Here is a 25,537-nt window from a genome sequence, read left to right as displayed (position 1 = left end):
GACCCTCAACCTCAACCTGACCCCACCCATTCTATTGTGGGAAGATATATGGGTGAGGGGATATATGTGTGTGCAGGGGGACATATTAGTTGTAGCGGTTAGCAGAGAAGGAAGGTAAGGGCTCATGGTCCACCCGCCTCCCTCCTGGCTATGGTCTCTGTGATCCGAGGTTCTCCATTTCCCTTATCCACTGGTGGAGCTATGTATATAGCCACCTCCCCCAACAGCTGCAGCCCATGTTGCATGGTGTTGGTTCCTGAGGGCCTCTTCAGCTTCACCACAGGCAGGTATCATTTGTGGGTCCAGCTGCAGTAGCCATCCTTGGACAACCCAGATTCAATATAAGGGAGGACTCTTCCTTACCTCCCTTCATTTCCCTTTTCTCCATTCTCTCCTCTGCCACTGTGTGGGAGCCATCTCTAGACAATCCTCTTTCAAGTTCAGTGGGCCCAACCTTATTTTATGGCCCCCTAACCCCAACACACTAGGCCCCACAGCAACCCCACTAGCCCCTACCTCAGCCCCCTTCCCCAACTACCACCCTGCCCATCCCTACCCTACCCTGCAGTTTCCCCACCCCACCCCATGCTGTCCCACCCTCACCCTGTCTTCCCATCCCCCATTCTGTGCTCCCCCTCCCCTCCTCCTCCTCATGTTTCCCCACTCCAGTGATTCCCCTACCTCAACCACATGCCTCCCCTGCTACCTACACTGACCCTGTCCCCCCACCTCAGGCCATCCCAGCATGTATTGGTGAGGGGAGTTGCATGGGCATGAACCCACATTTCTGATGAAATAGGCCTGGATCCATGGATCACAGTCACTGGAGCTGGGGGTCCCTTGGTTTCCCAGTTATCTTCTGGTGGTTGTAGGATTAGAGCTGTGGGCTTTGCCTCCTCATTTGGTGCTGTATGTGCCAAAGCTACATGGAGCCCAAGGGATCTTCTGGTTCATCATGTAGTCCTTCACCTTCCTGCTCAGTGTGGGCCCAGATGTGGAATCTAAACTGAGATAACACCAATTTGAGGTAAGTGAGTCCCATACTTTCATTTCTGTCTTTTCCATTTTCTCCACTGACTCCCATGACAGCCATCACAGATCAGCCCTGTTTTGAGTTACGTGGGCCTAGCCCCTCTGTCCGGGCCCCCACATCCTCTGCCAGGCCCCACAACCCATCCCACTGCGCTGATGTGCTATAGTGGACACAAGAGAAGGAAGGCCAAGGATGGAGTCTGCCCCACCTTTTCTCTGGGCTATGACCTGTGGAGCTTAGGGTTTGGGGGCTGGCAGTTTAGATGCAGCCACCTTCCCCAACCAACTGAAATAAGGAGAACTTGTCTGAGGGCCTTGTCATCTTCAGTTGGTAGAATTCCATCTTCTTGGTCCACATCTTCTCAGGTGTCAGTGCCATCCCAGATGCCCTTGTTTTGAGATAATGGGCCATGTTACCCCTCCTTAGAAATGGATGATGGGCAAGGAGTTGTGTGAATTTGTGTTTACACGTTCACACGAATGCACATACATGATGCCATATTGGGCTGGAGGTGCACTATAGAAGAGCTAAGAGAAGGCGGGCCTGTTCTTGGAGTCTGCCTCCTCTCCCTGCTCATCTTTTCTCCCAGCTATAACCTATGGAGCTTGGGGTTATGGGCCTGGAACTGGGGATGCTTCTGCCCTCCCCCAACCAATGCTTCTTCTGTTAGAGAGAGGTGCCTGGTGGCCTATTCTTCACCTTGTGAATTACCTTTGTTTGGTCTCTCCATGTAGGGCCAGGGTGACACTGCCATCCCAAATGCCCAAGATTCCAGGTAAATGGGCCTTTTTAACCATTCATGGGAATCAATCACAGATGTGGCATTGTGTGTGTGCAAATACAAGGTTGAGGAAGGCACCTATGTATGGCTGAATTTGCCTCTTCTTGTGCTATTGAGGGCCCAAGGGAATGAAGCCTCAGGATGGAGTCTTTCATGCCTCCCAAGGTATGGTCTGTGTAGCCTGGGATTGTGGGCTTGCTGAGGATGCTGCTGCCATTCACATCTAGTGTTTCACCTGCTAGAGGGAGGTCCTGCATGGTGGCCTGTATTTCCTCACCTCACAGTCATCCATCTTCCTGGTCTGGGTGGGCCCAACTGTGGGTACCATGCACAGATGCCCTCATTTTGAGGTAAGTGGGAGGAAACCAAATCATTGGTGAGTGGTTGTATGCATGCATATGTACAGGTTATCACAGAATGCACATAAGTGGTAGCTGATTAGCCTGGCTATGTGCTATATTGGACCCACTAGAAGGAAGGCCAGAGCTTCGAGACTGTCCCAGCTATGGCCTATGTAGTTCGGGGTTGTGGGCTTGGAGTGCTGCTGCCTTCCCCAACCAGTGCCTCTCCTGCTAAATGGGTGGTCATGCCAGGTGTCCAGTTCTTCACCTTGCAGACTATTGTTTTGCTGGTTCCATCCTATAGACACAGGTTCTAGTACATCCCAGATGCCCAAGTATCAAGTGACCTGTTCCTCACATTGTGGGGACTGATTGCAGTGCGGTTGTATGTAACATTAGTGTTCGGCATACATTGCGTGTGGTCAGGTTTGCCTCTTCATGTGCTTTTGTGAGCAAAGAAGGAAGGCTAGGGATGGTTTTTCATGCTTCCCAGGCTATGACTTGTATAGCCCGGGGTTATGGGCCTGGACTTCAGATGCTGCCACTCTCCTCAACCAGTGTTTCATCTCTTAACAAGGCAATAATAACGAAGGGCTGCTTCAACTTCAGCTCTATAACCTCTTCGTGGTGTTGTGGGTCCAGTGGCAGGTGCCATCCCGGATATCTGTAATTTGAGGTAAGTTGACTCCCACCCATCCCCTTTGAAAAAAGAATCGTGTGAGAGGTTTTGCAGACACTCAAAGTAATGTACACACATGGTGCCTCGGTCAGCCCACATATCTGCCCAGCTAATGCCTGTGTATCCCGGGATTATTGGTTTGGAGCAAGAGATGCTGCCACCACCTTCCCTAACTAGTGCTTCACCTGCTATAGGGAGTTCATGCCTGAGGGCTTCTTGCTAATCTTAAGGAACTCTGAATTCCTGGTCTGTGTCAGGCCACAGCAGGTGCCATCCCACATGCCACCCCCTCCCCGCCATTTCATGATAAGTTAGACCTCTTCTGCCACTCTGTGGAAACCGAATCACTGGTGAAGGGTTGTGTATGTGTGTACATTCGTTCACAGTATGTACATGGTGTCAGATTGGACTGGTTTTGTATAATATTTTAGGACCCAATAGAAGGAAGGCTTGTGGCTTCCTTGACACAGGGGCTGCCTTGTGTCAATATTTAGCTGTGCCCTGTATAGCCCAGGGTGTGGGATTGGAAGTGGGGATTCTGCCACCCTCCCAACCAGTACTCCTCCTGCTATAGGGAGAATATGCCCTGTGCCTTCTTCTTTGCCTCATGAACTAACCTGTAGGTCCAGGTGACAATGCTATTCCAGATGCCCTAGTTTCCGGGCAAGTAGAACCACTCCTCCTTTGTGGTGACTGTATGTGTGTCCACAACTTTGAGGAACACATGAACCTGTGGCCAGATTTTCCTACACAAGTGCTGATGCCGGCCCAAGAGAAGGAAGGCTTAGGGAGTAGGTCTTTCATGTCTCCCTTGCAGCATATGGCCTGTGTTGCTTGGGGTTAAGGGGCTGGAGCTCAGCACATGGCTGCGGTCTCTAACCAGTGCTTAACCTGTTGCAGGGAGGTCACACAAGGTAGCCTGCTTTTCTTCACTTTGCGACCTCTTGCTTCCTGGTCCAAGTTAGCCCAGGTGCAGGTACATCTGCCTATGTTCTTGTTTCTTAGTAAGTGGCTCCACTCCCTGTTGGAACTGTGGGAACCCAGTTGTGAGATGATTTGTGCATGTGTGTCCACACACTCACAGGAGGGTACAAATATGGTGTCAGAGTGGTCTGGTCATGTACTATATTGAACCCAGAAGAAGGGAGGCCACAGCTTAGCTAGCTAATACCAGTATAGCCCTGGGAAGCTTCCACTTCAAGATAAGTGGTTCCCCTCCCTCCATTGCCCTGTGGAAACTGAATTGTGGGTCAGGGATTGTGCATGTGTATACACATGTTCCCATGAAAACACTTATGTGCTTCTAAATTAGATTGATCATGTGTTTTATTGGACCCAAGAGAAGAAAGGCTAGGGTTGGAGACTGTAAAACATCCCTTCACAGCCCTGTGGAGCCCATGTTATAGGCCTGGAAATTGGGATGTTGCTGCCCTTTCTAAATAGTGGTGCTTCTGCTAAAGGGAGGTCATACCAGGTGACCTGTTCTTCACCTTGTGGACTACTGTCTTTCTGGTAGGCCCATGTGCCAGTACACACTTTCACAGGAGGTCCCATATATGATGCTGGATAGGCCTGATTGTGGGCATATTGGGCCAGGACAAGGAATACCAGGGCATGGAGACTGCCTTGTGTCTATACCTCTCTAATGCCTGTGAACCTGGGGTTATGTGCCTAGGAGCTGGGCATGTTGCCACTTTCTGAACTTGTCCTTCACCTGGTACAATTACTTCATGTCCAGGACATGTTCTTCTTCTCTTAAAGGAACTCTTCATTCATGACTTGTGTCATCCCAGGGGCTGGTGTCATCTGAGATACACCCATTTTCAGGTAAAGATTGCCCCCCCTTCAGCCATCCTGTGGGAACTCATTCATGGGTGTGGTGTTGCTGGCATGTGTATACATGATTGCACCTATGTGGTACCAGTTGGACTAGAGGTAGGCTCTAGAGGGCGCAAGAGATGGTATGTTGGAGCTTGGAGTATATTCACCGCCTTTCCCAACTATGGCCTGTATACTGGGATTATGGGCCCTGAGCTGAGGATAGTATTGCCTGCCCCATGCAGTGCTTCACCTTCCACAGTGAGGTCATGCCTGGTATCCTGTTTTTCTTCATCTTGCAAAACTTCCACCTTTGTGATCTGTGATGGTCTGGTGCAGGTACCATTCACAGATGCCACCAATTCAAGGGAAGCTGTTCCCCTCCTGCCTGACCTGTAGGAACTGACTTGCAAGGCAAGAGTTGTACATACACAAATTCCCATGAAGGCACGTGTGTGGTTCCAAATAGCCTGGCTGTGCCTGTGTGTGCACATGTTCACAGGAAGGTTAAGTTTGTGGTGCCAGATAGGCCTGGTTATAGGTTATATTGGAACAGGAGAAGGAAGGTCAGGGCTTGGAGACTACCCCACATCCATACTTGGGTAATGCCTGTGTAGGCCAGGATTATTGGCCTGGAGCTGGGTATGCTACACTCTCCCTAATGAGTCCTTTACCTGCTACAGTGAGCTCATGCCTGAGGGCCTCCTTCATTCACCTCCAGGAACTCTGTCTTTCTGGTCTCTGGGCCCAGAGGCTGGTGTCATTCAAGATACCACTATTTCAAAGTAATATTTGCCCTTCCTACCACTGATGTGGGCATGTATACACAGAAGTGCATGGATAAGGTGCCACATTAGACTAAAGGAGGGCTTTGGAGGTCACAAGATATGGCACGATTAAGATTGTAGTGTGTCTACCACCATTTTCAACTGTGGCATGTATACTGGAATTATGAACCCAGAGTTGAGGATGCTGCAACTCTCCCCATCCAGTTCTTCACCTTTCACAGGGAGATCATGCTCAGTGGCCTGTTCTTCACCCCATGGTCTATCATCTTGCTATTCTGGGCCTTTAGTAGACCCATGTGCCAATGCCATCCAAGAGGACCAAGTTCAAGGTAAGTGCATCCTCTTGCCCCTTCGTGGGAACCGATTGCTGGATGGGTTGTGTGGGTATGTGGTTTTGCTTGTGTGTGCACAAGTTTGAGGGACTGAGAATAAGATAATACCTAAACTTTCTATTTCTGCACCACACTGTATTATAGTGCAATAAGGCAGGGGAAATGAATTAAATGTATAAGGTTTGGAAAAGAAAACCCAAATTGTAACTATAGATCAAAAATTGTTGTCTGTACAGAAAATTCTATCAAGAATGACAATAGAGTTTAGTAATGTGACTCTATGTGAGATTAATATATCTACCTTCGTATATATCAGTTACTTGGTTGATTTTACTCTGTGGGGGTACCTGAAGGAACAAAACTATGCAAGCTATGGTATAAAGAAAATTGTGAATTAGCTACTTTTTAGAACAAGTGGACATTATTGCCTTGTGATTATCTCTTTCACATTATTAGGCAATTCTTTAGTGGAAAATTCTATGCTCAAGTTCCTATCTATTAGTGGAGCCCAAAGTTTTGTCTTCCACCTCCAAAACTAATATTGGTATTTGCCTGTAGTCCTATTTAGGGTGCTAAGTTTGATTTCTACACACTAGTTTATAGGTATTGTTACTTATATTTTTGTATTTGAATAATTTACTTGTAAATACATTACTGTTACCACAGGAAATGTCTTATGAAATCTAGACATCTTCTAAAGCAGGCCATTCTGAACATCTAGTTCAGTCTGCTTTACAAAAACTGTAACATTTTTTTAAAATGTCTGAAAGTAAAATCCAAAACATGTTAATGGTTTTCTTATAATAACTAATAGGTAATTTCTTTTCTCATATATATATATATATATATATATATATATATATATTCCATGTCTTATATTCTTGATCTCATTTCACATTATAAAGAAGAAATAATATGCTGTATTTCTAACGAAAGTTATATGCAGAGCAGGTTTTTAAAAAGTGAAAAATATTTTTAAATATTTAAATCTTGACAAAATCACAAAAGAATATCAAGCATACAACTATTTTTCAAATACTATCTTAATTCAATTTCCTAAAAATCCTATAATTTAAATATCATTATCTCTGTTTTTGCAGAAGAAAAGACTAAGGCTCAGAAAGGTTAAGTAATTAGCTCAAGTGACAGAGCTGGGATTTGAGTCAGAATACTGTTCCAAGACCAGTGCTTTTTCCATTGAACCATGCTGTGTCCCACCAGAGAGCATTTTCACTTACCACCTTCCAGTTCTAATTAAGAGAAAGTAATTAAAGAGTTCTCCACTACTGACAACAATATTAAAACTTCTAGCAATTTAAAGAAATGTTCATATAAACAGCTCTTTATCTCCTGGAAGATACAATATGTAAACATAAACTACAAACTGTTCTAGAAAAAAAGATACCAATACAACAGGTACTTTTTCAAACCATAGTTAATTGTATTATATTTAACAAGGCATCAAGCATTAAAATGTTGTTTAATGACCAATATATTTCTATGAATATTCAACTTCCCTTTGTACAACCACATAATAACTTTTTTAAAAAAGAATGTTTATTTCAACTAGACTAATAACAATACAAACTCAAGTAACAAAGGTATGTAAAATAAATTGGCAAAAAAATTAAAATAACAGGTAAAGTAAAAATGCAATTTTATACACCCCTTTAAGGAGATAATCTAATTGATTAGAAGCTTATTGTAAACAATTAAGATATAAATTTTAAACTGTTTGGGGCTTTTAATCTAATAATTCTTCATCAAAGAGTTGATCATGACAAACTAATCATAGCTGTACAAAGTTCTACTATAGAAGTGTGCATCTTAAGCTAAGAGCAAATAAGGGAAGAAATCTGAAATTGATCTATATCTATGATATAAATTTGAGTCATAAATTAATGTATATTTTAGAGCTTTTCAGATTCTGAGGGGACGGGAAAAATGTTGTGTTTAGCCAGTAGAAATAAATTGTGGTAATTGTACTGTATATTTCTAAAGTGCTAAAAGATTATATATAGATATTGTTGGCACAAAGCAATGGTAAGTACATGAGGTGATAGAGATATCAGTTAGCCTGACTTAATATTTCCACATATATACATATATCAAAATATTATGCTGTACCCCATAAATGTATAGAACTTTTATCAATTAAAAGAAAAAGGGAGAATATTATGTACATTAAAAAACTTAATTATACATTTTAAAGATAACATTAATTCACATAGAAATATATTCTTGGCATTCTAAAATAACAAAATATATAACAATATCATTATGTTTTCATTAATATATATTGGGTTATATTCCAGCTTGGGAGGTGAAATTTGATCATTAATTTTTTTATTCATGCACATTATTTGTAGAAAAGAAGTCTCACTGTGGTATTTCACAAATGTATATATTGCACATTGATCAGATTCATTTCCTCTTTTGCTTTCTCTCTGAAAATACAAAATCTAGAATAATATACATCATTTTAACAGTATACATATCTGGTAATATAACGAGATTATTTTATTTTTTATTTTTCCAAACTGAATATTTATATATATATTTATAAAAAGTAAAGAAAAAGAAAGATAAACATAAACTCCTATAGGTTGGTAAACATAAATATTCATAATCTACTATTTAGGGGGGTGTCCGGTCATGGGGCCTGAACTCTGGGCCTGGGTTCTGTCCCTCAGCTCTTCAGCTCAAGACTAGCACTCTACCACTTCCTGCTGAGGAATCGAAACCAGGGCCTCATGCATGCAAGGCAAGCGCTCTACCACTGAGATACCTTCGAAGTCCCTTCATAATCTACTATTATGTGATAGAAAAAAGTTAGAAAACTATGTATTTTGTAAGAAAATTACATATATTAGGTTAAAATTTAAAACTACTGGCATAAATCACTTTCACTTAAAAGCAGCTATTTCAAATAATTTAATTGCATGCATACATGTTTACATTTTTACTGTAAATGTTAATAGTATTCTGTGAACATTATGGGCCAGGAGACCCTAAGCAAGCTGAGCAAATTCTCTTAATTTTCTCAAAAACCATGGAGGCCAGGCACTGGTAGCTCTTGCCTGTAATCCTAGCTATTCAGAAGGCTGAGATCTTAGGTTTGCAGTTCAAAGCAAGCCCAGGCAGGAAAGTCTTTGGGACTCTTATCTACAATTAACTACCCAAAAAGCTGAAAGTAAAGCTGTGGCTCAGGCCAACAGTTCAAGCCCAAGACCAACACACACACGCACACACACACACACACACACACACACACACACACACTGGAAATAATAACAATACTGACACTACCTACCATGCAGGACAATTTAAGAATGGAATAAGATAATGCACACAGAGAAAGGGGGAAGTGGCTTGCACATGACTCATGTCAGTTTATGTAATGTGATGGTAGGAAGGTAGATAGGAAATCCAACCTCCTAGATCTATCATTTATGGCTGTGCAAGTTATGTAACTTCTCCACACCTCACTTTTTTCATCTAAAATGTGATTAAAAACTCTACAGGCTTATGGAGATTATGGGATAATTGTTTATGAGATATTTAGCATAATGTGGCGAACAGTAGGTTCTCAATAAATTTTTGCTACTTTATTATTAGCATTATTAGTATTGAGACGCTAGAGTAAATATACAATAGTTGCTTTATCATTATATACCAACAATGGGTTAGTTATATTAAATGAGGCTGCATTATAGAGGCTGTATTATACTTCTTTTATTTTCTTGGATTTAGTTCAATTCCAGTGCATATAACCTCACTAGTTAAAAATCCTTAAGCATTAAAATCAAAAATAAGAATTCTATGCTTTATACCAATATTTTCAAAACAGTACTATAGCCATAATTATATTCATGAACTTCTCTAAACAATAAGTATGCTCTTTTCCCTTCTAAATACCATGACAAATACATGGAAAAGAGAACAATTCTTCCTAACCAAGCCTCCCTCATCTTAAAGCATGCACTTATATGAGAACTGGAAAAACCTAGATTCAAACCCTCCCATAATCCAAAAGATATATGGTTTCCAAAGTCCAAAGAGCAAAAAATAAAACTTGGAAAATAACTAGATTGGAAGAAAGGATTATGTTTTTAAGTAAGTTATTACTGGAAAATTTCTTTGTTTCTAACCAACATACAAAGCTCACTTTTACATTTTTTAATACATGTAGTGTGCACTTGTAATAGAGGATAAAGTCTTGTTCCATCCTCAGAAACTCTTATAGAATAAAAATTTTCACCTTGGGATCTGTTCTCTATTCAAGAGATATGCATTAATTCCCATAAGACTCACAAAAAGGAAGGAAATAAGCATTATGTAAGGAATGTTCTCCTACATTAACAGCTTCTCCAAGAGATTGGTTTTTGTCAGCTTCCACACTGGAGTGCAACTCAAGTCTATAATTCAACTCCTGTAGTTGCTGTGCCTGTTCATTCAACAGCACTTGTGCCTGCTGTTCCCGAAGCAATGCATTATTGAGTTCTTCACATGCACTTTCAAACTTCTCATGGGTGATCAATTTCTTGAAGAGAAAGGAAAAAAATCAATTGTAAGCTAACTGCATTGCTACATCATTTAATCTTCAGAACTAAAATTGCTAAAGAACATAACATTTCTAAGACAAAATATATAAACAGGTATAATATATATATACATATATATATATATATAGGTGTGTGTACGTGTGTGTAATGAAAGTGATCAGAAGACATACTACAAGCTGTGTCCCTTCCCAACATTTGTTAGATCTTATATAGTCATCATTTTACTCCCTCTTACTACCTGCTTTACCTCATACTCTCCTATTAAAACTAGACTCTATTTTCAAATCATTAACTCTGTAAGCCTCCTCTCAGCACTCAAACTCGACTCTACTTCATAAGATTCCCCTATTTCTAGGGTCTTGTAAACAGATATATTTGTATCTTTTATTCCATTTTTTCCCCAAATACCTAGGTTTGAACTGGGGTCTCCCACTTGCTCAGCTTAGAAGTAGAGCTCAAGTGGTATAGCCATAGCTGTACTAACCCATTTTCAAACAGAATATGTAAATAATGTGCATTTTATTGTGCTTCAAACATTTACATGTTTTGGTCATTAAGGTTAGACAAATTGAACATATCTTTGGAAAAGAAACTTGATTTCATACTAAATAATGTATTGCTCAAATTTTCAATATAGGGAAAGCAAAAAAGCAATACCTCTACCTAACCATCTGGCTCCTCAATTGCAAACATTTCAGAAGAGAAATTTGGAGTGGGGGTGGGGATTGGGAAGGAAGGAGTCCATCCTATGTGAAGAACTTTGAATTATTTTTAAAATCAAATAATAAATTAAAAAACAGATATCACCACGGCCATAGGTTTCTAAGTTTAAATATTTACAGAGTGCTTGAATTCATTTAATTGCATTTGGAGATCCTGAGCTTTGTCAAGCTCCTTTTTCATTTCATTGACATTTTATTTGAATTCTCTAGCCTCTAATTGCAGTGAGCGGCGCTCCACTTCTGCTGCATGCAGTCTTTGTGTAAATCCAAATATTGGCTTTTGTAATGATGCTGTGCTTTTCTGTTGTTAAACAAGAGCAATTTTCAAGCAGTAACTGCAGATTTACTAAAAAAATCAATAGCAACTAAATTAAATGTAACTTAAGATTGCACAAAAAAGAGTTATTACTAAAACATATGGACAAAAGCTTTTTTATGTGACCAATATATGAAATATGAAATTAACACCTAAAAGATATCATCTAGCTAGATGATATCTAGAAAACAGAACTGACAATTTTAGGTCTTGTATAATTCTGCCACTGTGCACTTATAGGAAACAGTATAGCAAAATAAAGAAATTGTGCTTCCCCCAAACCACATGTCCACTGATGGCCAAACTGGCAGCAGTAGCAGTATTCTGATGGCATTCTGTCCCAAAACACCACACAAATATCACTATCATAACTAGCAACCCAGAAGGAGCAGCTTTTTTAACCAAACAAGTAAATCCGAGATGCAATTACCTATGTAGACTACTTGAAAGCAGATGTGAGACAACAGTGTTATGAGAGGTAAACTTTACTAAAAGACAAAATGACACTCTAAGCTGGGTGCTGGTGGCTCATGCTTGTTTGTAATCATAGCTACTCAGGAGGCTGAGATCTGAGGTTTGTGGTTCAAAACTAGCCCAGGCAGGAAAGTCCTTAAGACTCTAATCACTTAACGCCAGAAAACCAGAAGTGGCACTGTGGCTCAAGTGGTAAACCACCCAGGCCCAGAGTTCAAACCCCACGGTCAGCCAAAAAAAAAAAAAAGAAGAAGAAGAAAGAGGAGGAAGAGGAGGAGGAGGAGGAGCACGAAGAGGAGGAGCAGGAAGAGGAGAAATTTTTTGAAAAGTGACATTCTAGTTGAAGCTAAATGAAGTAAAAAGAAAAGCAGTTAAAAAAGAGCTAAACACGAAAATATCTTCTATAAAAGTACAAGTAATTCAGAATGCCTGAAGTAAAAAAGGAATGATAGAAATTTATGGTGGGAATGTGGCCTAGTGGTAGAGTGCTTGCCTAGCATGCATGAAGCCCTGGGTTCAATTCCTCAGTACCACATAAGCAGAAAAAGCTGGAAGTGGCACTGTGGCTGAAGTGGTAGAGTGCTAACCATGAGCACAGAGAGGCTCAAAGTCAGTACCCAGGCCCTGAGTTCAAGCTCCAGGATTTAATAAGTGCATAGGCAACAGATGATTTAAAATTTTATGTGCTAAGCCAGGCATCCATGGCTCATGCCTGTAATGCTAGCTACTCAGAAGACTGAGCTCTGAGGATTGCAGTTCAAAGCCAGCCCAGGCAGGAAAGTCTGTGAGACTCTTACCTCCAATAAACCAATAGAAAACCAAAAGTGGCACTGTGGCTCAAGTGGCAGAGCGCTTGCCTTGAGCTGAAGAGCACAGGGACAGCACCCAAGCCCAGAGTTCAAGCCCCACCACCAACCAAAAGCAAAAATTATGTGCTAAATAAACTAAGGAAGGTTATAAGAAGGCATTATTATAAAGGAACATTATTATACTTAGTAAGTGGCTATGAGAATCACAAACTTCAATTAAGATTACCATAGCATAGCATTACAGGGACTGTGGGTAGAACACCAGGAGCAAGTAGAAATTTCAAAGGCTAATTCCATACTCTCTCCAAAATCAATCTCAACTATTCAATTAAAGGAAAAAGGAAAATTCAGAAAACCTCTCAAAAGACAGACTAGCCACTCGTGGTGCCCTGAGTCTTGAGTAGATTCTTATGTGTCTCAATTATTCAACAAAAATAACTCTTTATGAGGAAAAACCTCAGGTTTTTTATATTGTTCAATAATAGTTTAAATATATCAAAATAATATTCAAAACTACTAGTTCCAAATCAAATAGATTGTTGAAGAAGACCTACAAGGCCCACAATGGAAAAGGCTCAGTTCATTTTAACACATAAGAAATGGTAAACTCCTACACAATATAAAATTGATACATTTCCAACTAGACTGAGAAGCTGGTTCAATTTTATAGATAATGAAATTGAGCTTTAAAAGACTAATCAGCCCAAGGTTCTTCAGCTGGGTTTACCTACTCCTATTATAATCTTGTTGTCTTTGCTGAATCAAGATTTTTTTCTGCAAGTCACAACATCCCACATGTTTTCCCCTTCTCTCACTATCCTCAGTGATACAGGGAAATGAAATATTTGTCTATTCATTCATGTATCATCCAGACATTAATCTTACTATGTCTTTTCACATTTTAACATGTTCTTTATCTAGTGTCCCTAGGTCTTGCCCTTCCATCTCTCCTCACATAATTTGAATTGGAATGATTTTCAGAGCCCATTTCAGCTGTCTATTCTATGAAACATGTTTACTATCATTCTCATTCACACTAATCTTAACTTGCTCTGAACATAAAAACACTCAGGCATTTAATTTCTACACTTTTTACTTATGGAGATCATGTGTATGTAGATACTCTTTCTCTGAAATAAAATACACTACTAGTTCCTTTAGCAATGGAAAAATTATTTATTGTAGAATGTATCACAACTCTACACACCAAAGGTATTTAACAAATAGTGAATAAATAACCTTTTTAAATGTCCCTAGTGCTTTAGCATAGTGTTTTAGTCATTACAAGCACTGAATTAATACCTAATACAACAAAAATACTTTATAAGTTAAAAAAGAAAATACAATATAATAAAAGAAGGAGAGAACTTCCACATATATTTTAGAACCTAATAAGATGTCAAAATTCTGTTTTAAATTAATTCTGACTTTCTAGAGGGACTTTCAGATGTATGCATTATTTACTGTGAATTATTTTTGAAGAACAAAGCTGGTTTGATGATGGGGCTAGAATAATTTATAGAGTAAATTTGCCTTTAAAAAAAATCCAGAGTTATCCACCGAAACAAACATAAAGGAGCATCATTTTTACAAAAGCATCCTTAGTACTAAAATAATCTGCTCCTTACGATGCTTAATCTCAGCAAATAACATCTTCAACTTGGTGCCAGTGACTTGTGGCTGCAATACTATACTCAGGATGCTGAAATATAAGGATCTCTGTTCCAGGAGAACCCAGGCAGGAAAGTCTATGAGACTCATATCCAATTAGCCATGTTGACAAAAGTGAAGCTGACGTAGAGTGCTACCCTTAAGAAAAAAAAAATCTCAAGGACAAGCTCCAGAATCAGGGCGCGTGCATGTGTGTACACACACACACACACACACACACACACACACACACACACACACACACACACCAAATCCTCAAACTCCCACCTAAAACTTGTATTCTACCCTGAAATTTTCTTTAAAAACAGAAATGGGATCTATGGGATTCTGTCTTTCATATAGATTCCTTATATAACAAAAATAATATGTAATTTCAGTAATTTTCCATTCTCTGCTGATAATTTCAAATTTCATCCAAAATGAAGAGAAAGGACAATTACTTCCCTTATGGAAACATGTACTTCCCAAAATACAAGACTTTGGAGATGCTTTATTTTTTTCAGAACTCCATGAACTTTGAAACTTTAAGCAAGAAATTAGACAATTGCCTAGGAAGTGAATTTTTTTTTTGTCATCACTCATGGGCCTAAAACTCAAGGTTTGGACGCTGTCCCTGAGCTCTTTTGCTCAAGGCTAGCACTCTACCACTTTGGGCCACAGTCCCACTTCCAGGTTTTTAGTGGTTAATTGGAGATAAGAATCACTAGGACTGGGAAGGTGGCACAGTGGTAGAGCACTTGCCTTGCATGCATGAGGCCCTGGGTTCAATTTTTCAGCACCACATAAGCAAAAAGAAAAAAGCCGGAAGTGGCATTGTGGCTCAAGTGGTAGAGTGCTAGGTTTGAGCTGAAGAGCTGAGGGACAGCACCCAGGCCCAGAGTTCAGGCCCCACGATCAGACCCCCTCAAAAAAAAAAATCTCTAGGGACTTTTCTGCCTACGCTGGCTTTGAACAGCAATCCACAGATCTCAGCCTCCTAAGTAGCTAGGATTAGAGGCATGAGCCACAGGCACCTGGAGGAAATGAAATTATTAATCACTTATTTTTGTTCTCGTAGGCACAAATTACAAATGACATACAATGACACTTTAACATTTAAAAGGTCTTATACAACTTCATTTAAAATATCTTCTTTTTTATTTTTTATTTAATTTAATTTTTTTATTGTGAGAATACGTACAGAGGAGTTACAATTACATGAGCAGGATAACAAGTACATTTCTTATCAAGCATTGTTGCCTCCTTGTTTCCCCTTCCCATCCCTTCCCATACTCTTCCCACGTCCCTCCACCCAATCCTTCACTCACCCCCCACCAAAGTTGTTAAGTTTGATTTTCGACATACGACTTGTATATCTTATTGTTGCTATGGGTCCACCTGTATCCCCAGTTAAACGATTTGTTTTTTTCCCTTCCCTCCACAAATTATACCAACATCAAATACAGTTTAAGTATGGGTTATACTGTGAGGGAGGAACATACAAGGCAACATAGAAATCATTTTTTTTTGGTCCGGTCGTGGGGCCTGAACTCTGGGCCTGGGTTCTCTCCCTCAGCTCTTCAGCTCAAGGCTAGTGCTCTACCACTTGAGCCACAGTGCCACTTTCGGCTTTTTTCTTTTTGCTTATGTGGTGCTGAGGAATCGAACCCAGGGCCTCAGGCATGCAAGGCAAGTGCTCTACCACTGAGCCACCTTCCCAGCCCCAACATAGAAATAATCTTATAAATATGATAGAAACAACTGCATGAAAGGAAAAAAAAAAAGATACTTATCTTGGGGTTAATTCCCCTAACATCAACTTATCTGACCTTTTCTGCTTGATTCAGACATATACTAGTTATTGCAAATAAGGGAAACCATGGGACCTCTGTTTCTTTGGTCCTGGCTTACTTCACTTAATATAATTTGTTCCAAGTCTTTCCATTTCCTAACAAATGGGGCAATGCATTCTTTCTGATGGAGGCATAGAATTCCATTGTGAATATATACCACGTTTTCTTGATCCATTCATCTACTGAGGGGCATCTAGGTTGGTTCCATATCTTAGCTAAGGTCAATAATGCTGCAATAAACATAGTTGTGCTGATAGCTTTAGTGTGGTCTTGTTGGTAATGAAAAATGTAACAAACAGAAATTACCAGTCTCTCCTATAATGCACATATTTCTCTGCTTAAAATTAAGGGACATTTGGTGCAGAAACTGTGGATTATTCATTGCTAATGAATATGTAAACTGATCCAGGTACATTTCTAGAATAGCTTTATAGTTCCTCAAATTTAAACATATAATTACCATTTGATCTTAGCTATTTTCTCTGGTGGGTATATATATATATATATATATTTATATATGTATATATGTATCTATATACATATTATACCTATATGTGTGTGTGTATATATACACTGTATATATATGACATATATGCCATATATACACACTCAATCCCCATAAAAACAGCATTATTAACAACCAAATTTAATTATAAAGTAATTATGTGGAAAACAAAAACACTTTTCCAAAGTTTCATTAGAAGTACCCTCTCACAACTGAGTCCATTAAAACTTGGTGTACAAACAAATTAAACAAAAAAAGTAATCACACCTTACTTATGTAACTGTAGCCCATCTACATCACCTTGACAATAAGATTGTTTTAATTAAAAAAAAAAGCTGTGTACGAAGCCAGGCTCTGATGGCTCAAGCCTATAATCCTAAATACTCAGGAAGCTGAGATCTGAGGATCATGGTTCAAAGCCAACTAGGGCAGGAAACTCCATGAGACTTTTATCTTCAATTAGTCACTGAAAAAGCTGGAAGTAGAGTTATGATTCAAAGTAGTAGAGCACTAGCCTTGAGCAAAAGGAGCTCAGGAGCAATGCTCAAGCCCAGAATTCATAGCCCATGACCAGAAAAAAAGAAAAAAACTTTAAATATTAACAAGTATATCAAACTCTGAATCATTTCATGACAGCACGTATATCTTAAAGAACTCTATCCTCCAACAGTATCAAAAAGCTCTACTTTATCTGTAAATGCATTTTGGAATTTCACTTATAAAGAAAAAAATGTTCAATATCTAATAATGTTTTTATGACTAACCCAAAATTTTTAACCAAATGTAGTCTTAAAACCATAACAGAAAAATAAAATTCAATATTTTATAATTAGCCTCAATCTCTTTCAGTTTTATCTCCACTCTAAACTCATAAGCTAAGGTATTCATAATAAATATTACAAAAAATGCTACCCCTATTTAACAAGTGGTGAAAAACCTTTATTTCTAAAAACAACATTCACTAATTCAACCTTTTTCAGTAGAAACAAGTACATAAGTATGAAAATGACAAAAGCAGAGTTTAAAAATGGAATATATAAAAATAAATGAAAATGGAATATATTGTAGTACTTCAGGAAATGAACACATGACATACAATTACAACACATCTCCAATTATTTAATATCAAGAATTACTCTATCACATGGCCACTTTACTACAACTAAAGCTAAAATATGCTATAATACCAAAATCAAACTATCAGCTCAGTAAGTTTTATATTTTTAATAGCATTTAAGCTATTTTTAAAACCTGTATATACAGGTATGATTCAACTGGTAGAGCACTTGCCTAGCAAGCATGAGGCCCTGAGTTTTAAGTCCAGTATCACACACATACATACATAATACACGATACATACATATACACATATAAATTCAAAGGTTTTATAAATAACTCTATTTTCAGATAAAAGCAATTCAAAAGCCAGACTTCAGTGGCTCATGCTATTATTCCTAGCTATTCAGAAGGCTGACATCTTAGGATCATGGTTCAAAAAGCCAGCCCAGGAAATTCCAAGACTCTATCTCCAATTAGCCAATAAAAAGCCAGAAATGGATCTGTAGCTCAATTTGCAGAGTGCTAGCCTAGAAACGAAAGTGAGGAAGGAGGAAGAGGAAGAAAGAAGGAGGAAGGAAGGAAAGAGAAAAAGAAAGGAAAGAAAGAAAAAGAGTGAGAAAGAAAGAGGAAAGAAAGAAAAAGGAAGAAGCAAAGAGAAAGAGAGAGAAAAAGAAAGGAAGAAAGAAAGAAAGAAAGAAAGAAAGAAAGAAAGAAAGAAAGAAAGAAAGAAAGAAAGAAAGAAAGAAAGAAAGAAAGAAAGAGAAAGAAAGAAAGAGTAAAGGAAGGAAGGAAGATAAAAAGAGAAATAGGGAAATGGAGAGAGAAAAAGAGAGAGAGGAAAGAAAGAGAAAGACAGAAAGAGAGAGAGGGAAAGGGAGAGAAAGAGGAAGGAAGGAAGGAAGGAAGGAAGGAAGGAAAGGAGAGAGGGGAGCAAGAGAGAGAAAGCAAGCAAGCAAGCAAGCAAGCAAGCAAGCAAGCAAGAAAGAAAGAAAGAAAGGGGCTGGGAAGGTGGCTCAGTGGAGGTGGCTCAGTGGTAGTGCGCTTGCCTTGCATGCATGAGGCCCTGGGTTCGATTCCTCAGCACCACATAAGCAAAAAGAAAAAAGCCAGAAGTGGCACTGTGGCTTAAGTGGTAGAGAGTTAGCCTTGAGCTGAAGAGCTGAGGGACAGTGCCCAGGCCCAGAGTTCAGACTCCATGACCAGGCCCAAAAAACAAAAAAGAGGGGAGGAAGGGAAGAAGGGAAGAAAGAAAGAAAGAAAGAAAGAAAGAAAGAAAGAAAGAAAGAAAGAAAGAAAGAAAGAAAGAAAGAAAGAAAGAAAGAAAGAAAGAAAGAAAGAAAGGGGAAGAGAAAGACAGGGGAAGAGAAAGAAAGGAAGGGAAAGAGAGAGAGAGAAAGGAAGGAAGAAAGAACGAAAGAAAGAAAGAAAGAAAGAAAGAAAGAAAGAAAGAAAGAAAGAAAGAAAGAAAGAAAGAAAGGGAAAGAGAGAAAGGAAGGAAGGAAGGAAGGGAGAGACAGAAAGAGAGACAGAGAGAAACAGAGAGAGACAGAGAGACAGAGAGAATAAAAGGGAGAGAGAAAGGAAGGAAGAGAGGAAGAGAAGGGAGGAAGAGAGGAAGGAAAGAAGGGAGGGAGGGAGGAAGAGAGGAAGGAAAGAAGGGAGAAAGGAAGGAAGGAAGGAAGGGAGGGAGGGAAGGAGGGAGGGAGGGAAATGGAGGTAGAAGAGAGGAGAGGAAAGAAGAGGAGAGGAAGAGAGAGAGAGAGAGAGAGAGAGAGAGAGAATCCACAGGCCCTGAGTTTAAGCCCCAGAACCCGCAAAGAATAAAAATGCATTTCAAATGCCAAAATTGTTCTTACTAGTTGAGCTCCCTTTACTAACAATTAATTTATTAACAGATGGCCTCTACTAAAGGTTCTGCCCATATGACACCAAACATCCTCCACAATCCTATGTAATAACTTTATATCTTCCATTCTTATCATGACAATTTTTGAAAATCTATTAAGAAATGTGAAGTGAAAATATTTGTATTTTCATTGCAGCCTTTAGGGAAGGCAAATGTGTAGAATTAATGATAACAAAATTTTCTAAAATAAAATTTGTCCTATAATACATATTATAAAATAAGTAACAAAATATAGACCCAAATGAGTCATTGCTGTGAATTAAATTATATTTGATGAAAAATCAAAGTATGCACATTGTATATAGACTATATGCCAATATATAATATTAATATACTTTTAGGAATAATTAAAAATGGTACTTTCAATTTGCAAAAACATGGATGAAAATTTTGGTTGTGGATAGATTATTTTCAGGAAAATCTTCAGTGAGAATTCCTTCTAAAACTTTAGAATTTGTGATGGTTGGCTCTCTTCAAAAATTGATTCGCTATGCCCTCTTGTACATTTATAGTAAAATGGATTCAAACATATAGAAAAATGAAAAATTTGGATGACTCATATTATCTAATTTAAAGACTTAAAAAGCTACAGTAATTAAGTCAGTGGAGTACTGAAAAAAACAGATACATTCAGAAACAGACACATATATACAAACACTGTGAATTGATTTTGTACAAAAGTACAAAGAAAATTCAATATAGAAAGGACATGTCTTTTCAACCAATAAAAGTAGAATAATTAATATCTATATGCAAAAAGACCTCAATGCATAGTTCACATCTTTACAAAAATTAACCCAAAATTGATCATGGATCTATATATAAAACCTACAAAATGACTAAAAGAAAAAAATAACTAAAATTAAATCTTAATGATCACATATTTAGGCAGAGAATTCTCACGTACTACACCAAAAAGAAAAAAAGAAATCAATATTAAACATTGAAAATTTGAGGTTTATCAAGACAAAAATGTTATATTGCTCTTGATAGATGGGGAAAATAGTTAACAATATAAATAATGATGACAATAATTTGTATGAGAAAAATATAGTTATGTTAACCACCCAATCAAATCTAACATAGAAGATATAATGAATTTCATAATTAGTGTGTAATAGAACTGTCCTATCATGTCAGAAGGTATGTTCATTACTTTGGACATCATACTGATAAAATACCTGAGAAAACATCTTAAAGGAAGAAGGACTGACTTTGGTTTTGTTTCAAAGCATTTATTCCACGGTTCCTTAGTCCCATCATTCTTGGCCTGAGGGAAGTAGGACATGTAGAGCAAAACAGCTCATGGTAGGCAGGAAACAGGTAAAGAGAAGATAGTCAGGATATAAAAATCTCTCTCTCTAAGGCCTACCTCCGGTGACCTATTCCTCCAAATAAGTCCCACTTTTTCTTACCCATGTTCCAATAATACTGTCATGATTCCATCAAGAGTTTAACCCAATCACTAGGTCAGCAAAGCACACAGAATTCCAATCACTTCCCCGAAGCCATGAGTTGGCAACCACATACAAATATCCAATACTTGAGCTTCTGGAGGAAATTTCATATTCAAAATATAGGTATAACAAATTTTAATGCCAAATGTTAGATGAGAACCTCCATAAATTAACTCCATAAGTGGAGTTAATACTTAGACTAACACTGAAAATATTTTACCAGACCACTAAACTTTTTGTTTGTTTGTTTTCAATATAAATAAAAATACACAATTTTAGCATTTAATTGACCACTCTACCTCAGGCTGTTTTAACCAGAATTCATCTTCCAAACTTCAGTGGAAGAAAAATCCTTAACACACACACACACACACACACACACACACACACACACACACACACACACACACAGATGTTTGCATAATTTGTGCATATGTGTTATCAACAAGTTTTATGATGGTCTCAAAAAGTGTTAAACTGATCTGAAATTAAAATAAAAAGAAACCTTCTGATATGAGTTAGGCTGAGGAACCCATTTTTTTAAAGCTCTTTATAGAGTAGCATACCTGTGCCCTCTGCAGTTCCAGTTCCTCCTTTTGTTTATGCCAGCAGCTCTCCTGGGCTTTGATCTGTTCTGTCACTTTGTTAAAGGTATCTTCCTGAGTTTGTTGAAGCTCTCTTCATTGTGTCAGACTTGGTTTTTTTTTTTTCAGACTTGTTTTTGCGGATATATCCTAGATGGTTTATCTATAAGGAGAAATGAAATGAAGAATAAGATGCTTCTAATAAATCAGTTGTTTGCATCACCTCCTTTCAAAAAACAACCAAAATTCCCTACTATATGTTATTCCTTTAAATCATATAAAATTTAAAATTAAAATGTGAATAAATTAGGAAGCAGGAATTAGTAAGGTATATTATCATATTTTAGCAGAAAGTTCCATTTATATATTTAAACAATAAATTTGATGGTTTCTTTCTAACAAAATTGTTCATTCTATAATCAATTTTACCAAGGTAATTAAGAAAGAGATTCTTAACTTCTGGAAACAAAGCCCAAGCTATTCAGATACCTTAATGGAAAAGGATATATTTAAATGAGATTTACAAATGTACAAATACTTAACATATTTATATATGCTTTTTTAGGCAGAATATTCCCTCCATTGTTTTTATTTAACAATGAAAAGAAAATACTTAACCTCCAAAATGTGTGACATTATAAAACTATGAGAAACTATTTAAAACATATCATCATTCTAGAAGGTTAAAACATACTCATTTTAACTATCAGTAATTTTAGAGCCATTATGCACACTTTGACCATTACAAACAACATCTGTGCTTCTCACAATTTATTCCTTCATTTCTCAGCCCTACTCCTCAGTGCCTATGGTTGGGTTTGTCAACAGGACCAATGAAAAATGCTCAGCAACATAAAATCTTACCCTCAAATTAGGTTGTTTTATTAGTAAAGCATTTTTAATAGTATATTGACTGTGCAAAGGTGTTTCATTGACATTTCCATACAGGCACATAATGTCTCCTTATCAATTTCATTCTCTCCTACTTGTTCCTCGCTTCTTAAAATAATTTCATTGTTTTACTTTTATACATATATATAAATTACTTCAACCATATTCACCCTTTTCATTTACTTAGCCTCCAACAGAAACTGTTATGTATATTTTAAAGAACTTACCATATAATTTTTTTCTTCTTATCCCTTAAGTGCTGAGGTCATTGTAACTAAGATCTGGAAACTAGACCACACAAACATAATTCTGACCAGATCAACAGATCAAGACAAGAAACAATATCTTTAATAGTGACCTATGCTGACTTGCTAATCAATTTTGTTTTCTGTATCTAAATTTTTTTTTAGAAAAGACTGAATTGCTAGGCTTGTAAATGGTAAATTAACCATAAAAACTGATACTTTGTTCTACAAAATGCATACCTCATATTCTTTTGCATGAATTAGCTTCATTTTCTCATATACAGTTTTTGCATTTGGGGAAAAAACAGGTTCAAAACATAATTTAAATTTTTCTAAGTAATTTTTAAAGTATCACTTCTTGTTTCCTAAGCAAACTTTTTTTAATATGATGTTTTTGAATAACTGTATCTTGTTTCTATTTTATACTAACATAAAGAGTTGGTTTATTAGTGTAAATGACTAAGTTCTTTGAATTGCTTCATCAGTAAGATTAATTTATTTTCTTTTAATTAGGTCCCTGTGGCTAATACTGACTAGTAGTATTAGCATGTCCTGCACAGAAAGTAGAGCTCAGAGACTTCATACAGATTTCAGTCACATTTACATGCCAACAGCAATGGCATCAAACTGAGTTGTAGACAAGCTATAATTAATGGTACTAAATTATTAACACCCAAATACTTTTTGAAATACGATGAATGTCAGCCCCTCTTAATGATACTGTGATGTGGACAAATGTCACTGAATTTAATAGAGGTATCTGGTGCCTGAGGACAGTTACCTTCTCATTAGCCCTGTTGAGGTCTGCAATGAGAGCATCAACATTCTCCTGCAAGACTGCACAAAGCTCAGACCAAGAGAATTTATCGAGTATGCCTTCTGGTTGTTTTATGAGCACACAGCCTGCTACCAAGTGTGAATATAAGGTATGAAGGAAGGTTAGCTTCTCCTGCAAGAAAAAAAAAAGATAAATTAAACGCTTTGTTTTGAAATACAAAACATATTGCAAAGAATTTATTATTAAAACCAAACAGAAATAAAAATAATCAATTTTCAGGTATTGACATTCAGATGATCTTCTTCTCGAATGCTCAAAAGCAATCATTAAAAATAATCCTGGGAATTGTCTGTACTTAGTATTCAAAACCAAATCCTGATTAGAAGCCAGAAAACCAGGACTCTGACATAGTACTGCTGCTGCTGAGGATGTGATCTGAGCAAGCTCCTGCTTGGGTCTTCGCTTCCCTAGCTCTAAACACAAGGTATATAGACTACAACTTTCTAAGACCTTTGAACTGGAAGTGAATATGGTAATTCTATAATGTTATATTTACATTTTATTAAATGGATTAACATATATTTTGGTTGGTCATGGAGCTTGAACTTGTGGCCTGGACACTGTCCCTCAGCTCTTCAGGTCAAGGCCACAGTGTCACTTTCAGTTTTCTAGTGGTTTATTGGAGATTAGAGTCTCATGGGGTTTCCTGCCCAGACTGGCTTTGAACTGCAATCCTCAGATCTCAGCCACCTGAGAAGCTAGGATTACAGGTGTGAGCCACTGGTGCCCAGCTTCATAAAATATATTTTTAAAGAGTGTTATTTAACACTTACGAAAAACAAGTTATATCAACATCTGTACTTTATATGTTCAGAACTACTTAGCTTTCTCTCTACTTTAGAGATTTCTACAAGAAAGCTATCCCAAGTCCCTTAGGCAAAGCAGACAGTGGCATGAAAGATAGGAAAGAAAAGCTCATTTGTTTTCCCCACTAACAAGTTTACATAGTATTTGGCAAACTAAGCAACTGAAACTGTTTAAATACTACAAAGCACCTGGTTTTAAACAAAACTGAATAGCTACTCAAGACATATTTTCAAAAACATGCAATTGAAAATGTTTTTAAATATCTTTAGAACTATATTGTTGAATGGCCTAAAAAGATCTCCTATTCCCTAGAAGTTATTATAAAGCTATCTTATCTTGAACTCATAAGACTACTAATATAATATCAAATTACTTCCTTTATAAGGTATTTCACTTACAGTCCCAAAGCACAGAACTCAAGGACAAAGCAATTGTGAAGTTGCCAAAATGAATATTTTATGTGGATAAAACAAACTCTTTCAAGATAGCTTAACATATCAGGAGTAAAAAACTTTTCAAAGAACAAAAATGAGGAAGAAAAAAAGAAATTCTTCTACATTAAAAAAAAATTTAGCATAGGCAAAAGTTGGTAATTAGAAATTATAAGGATAATTTTCCTGTTTTTATATATATATATATATATATATATATATATATATATATATAATGTACATAATTCACCTTATATACTACTTCACTTTTTTCCAAAAACAAAAATTTAATCACACACACACACACACACACACACACACACACACACACACATTTTTGGCAGTATTGTGGTTTGAACTCAGGACCTCATACTTGCTAGACTGGCATACTACTTAGCCACACCTCCAGTCCTTTACCATTTGTCACTGGTTATCTTTTTAGGAGAGTTTCATTTCCTGAACAGGCATGTGCCTGATCTGCCTACTTTTAGGCCTCCTATTCTCACTGGGATCACAAGCCCATGCCAATGCATCCAGTTTGTCTCCATGTAAACAGAATGTCTAGATCTTTTTTTCCTGGGCTAGTTTCAATTCACAATCCTCCCATTCTCAACCTCAAAAATAGATAAGGATTAAAGGCATGGGACATCAGT

The 25,537-nt window shown here is 37.7% G+C and overlaps 1 pseudogene; it reads right to left on the bottom strand.

Annotated features, from left to right (window-relative positions):
* Window positions 1-922: 922 nt before the first annotated feature.
* The window catches only part of LOC122100139, a 76,185-nt pseudogene continuing 51,570 nt past the window's right edge, over window positions 923-25,537 (bottom strand).

This window comes from Dipodomys spectabilis, unplaced genomic scaffold (genome assembly GCF_019054845.1).
Source record: "Dipodomys spectabilis isolate Male_0828 unplaced genomic scaffold, ASM1905484v1 ptg000566l, whole genome shotgun sequence".
Lineage (NCBI taxonomy): Eukaryota > Metazoa > Chordata > Mammalia > Rodentia > Heteromyidae > Dipodomys > Dipodomys spectabilis.
The sequence above is the reverse complement of the archived record's forward strand: the minus strand, read 5'-3'. Positions and strand labels throughout refer to the sequence as shown.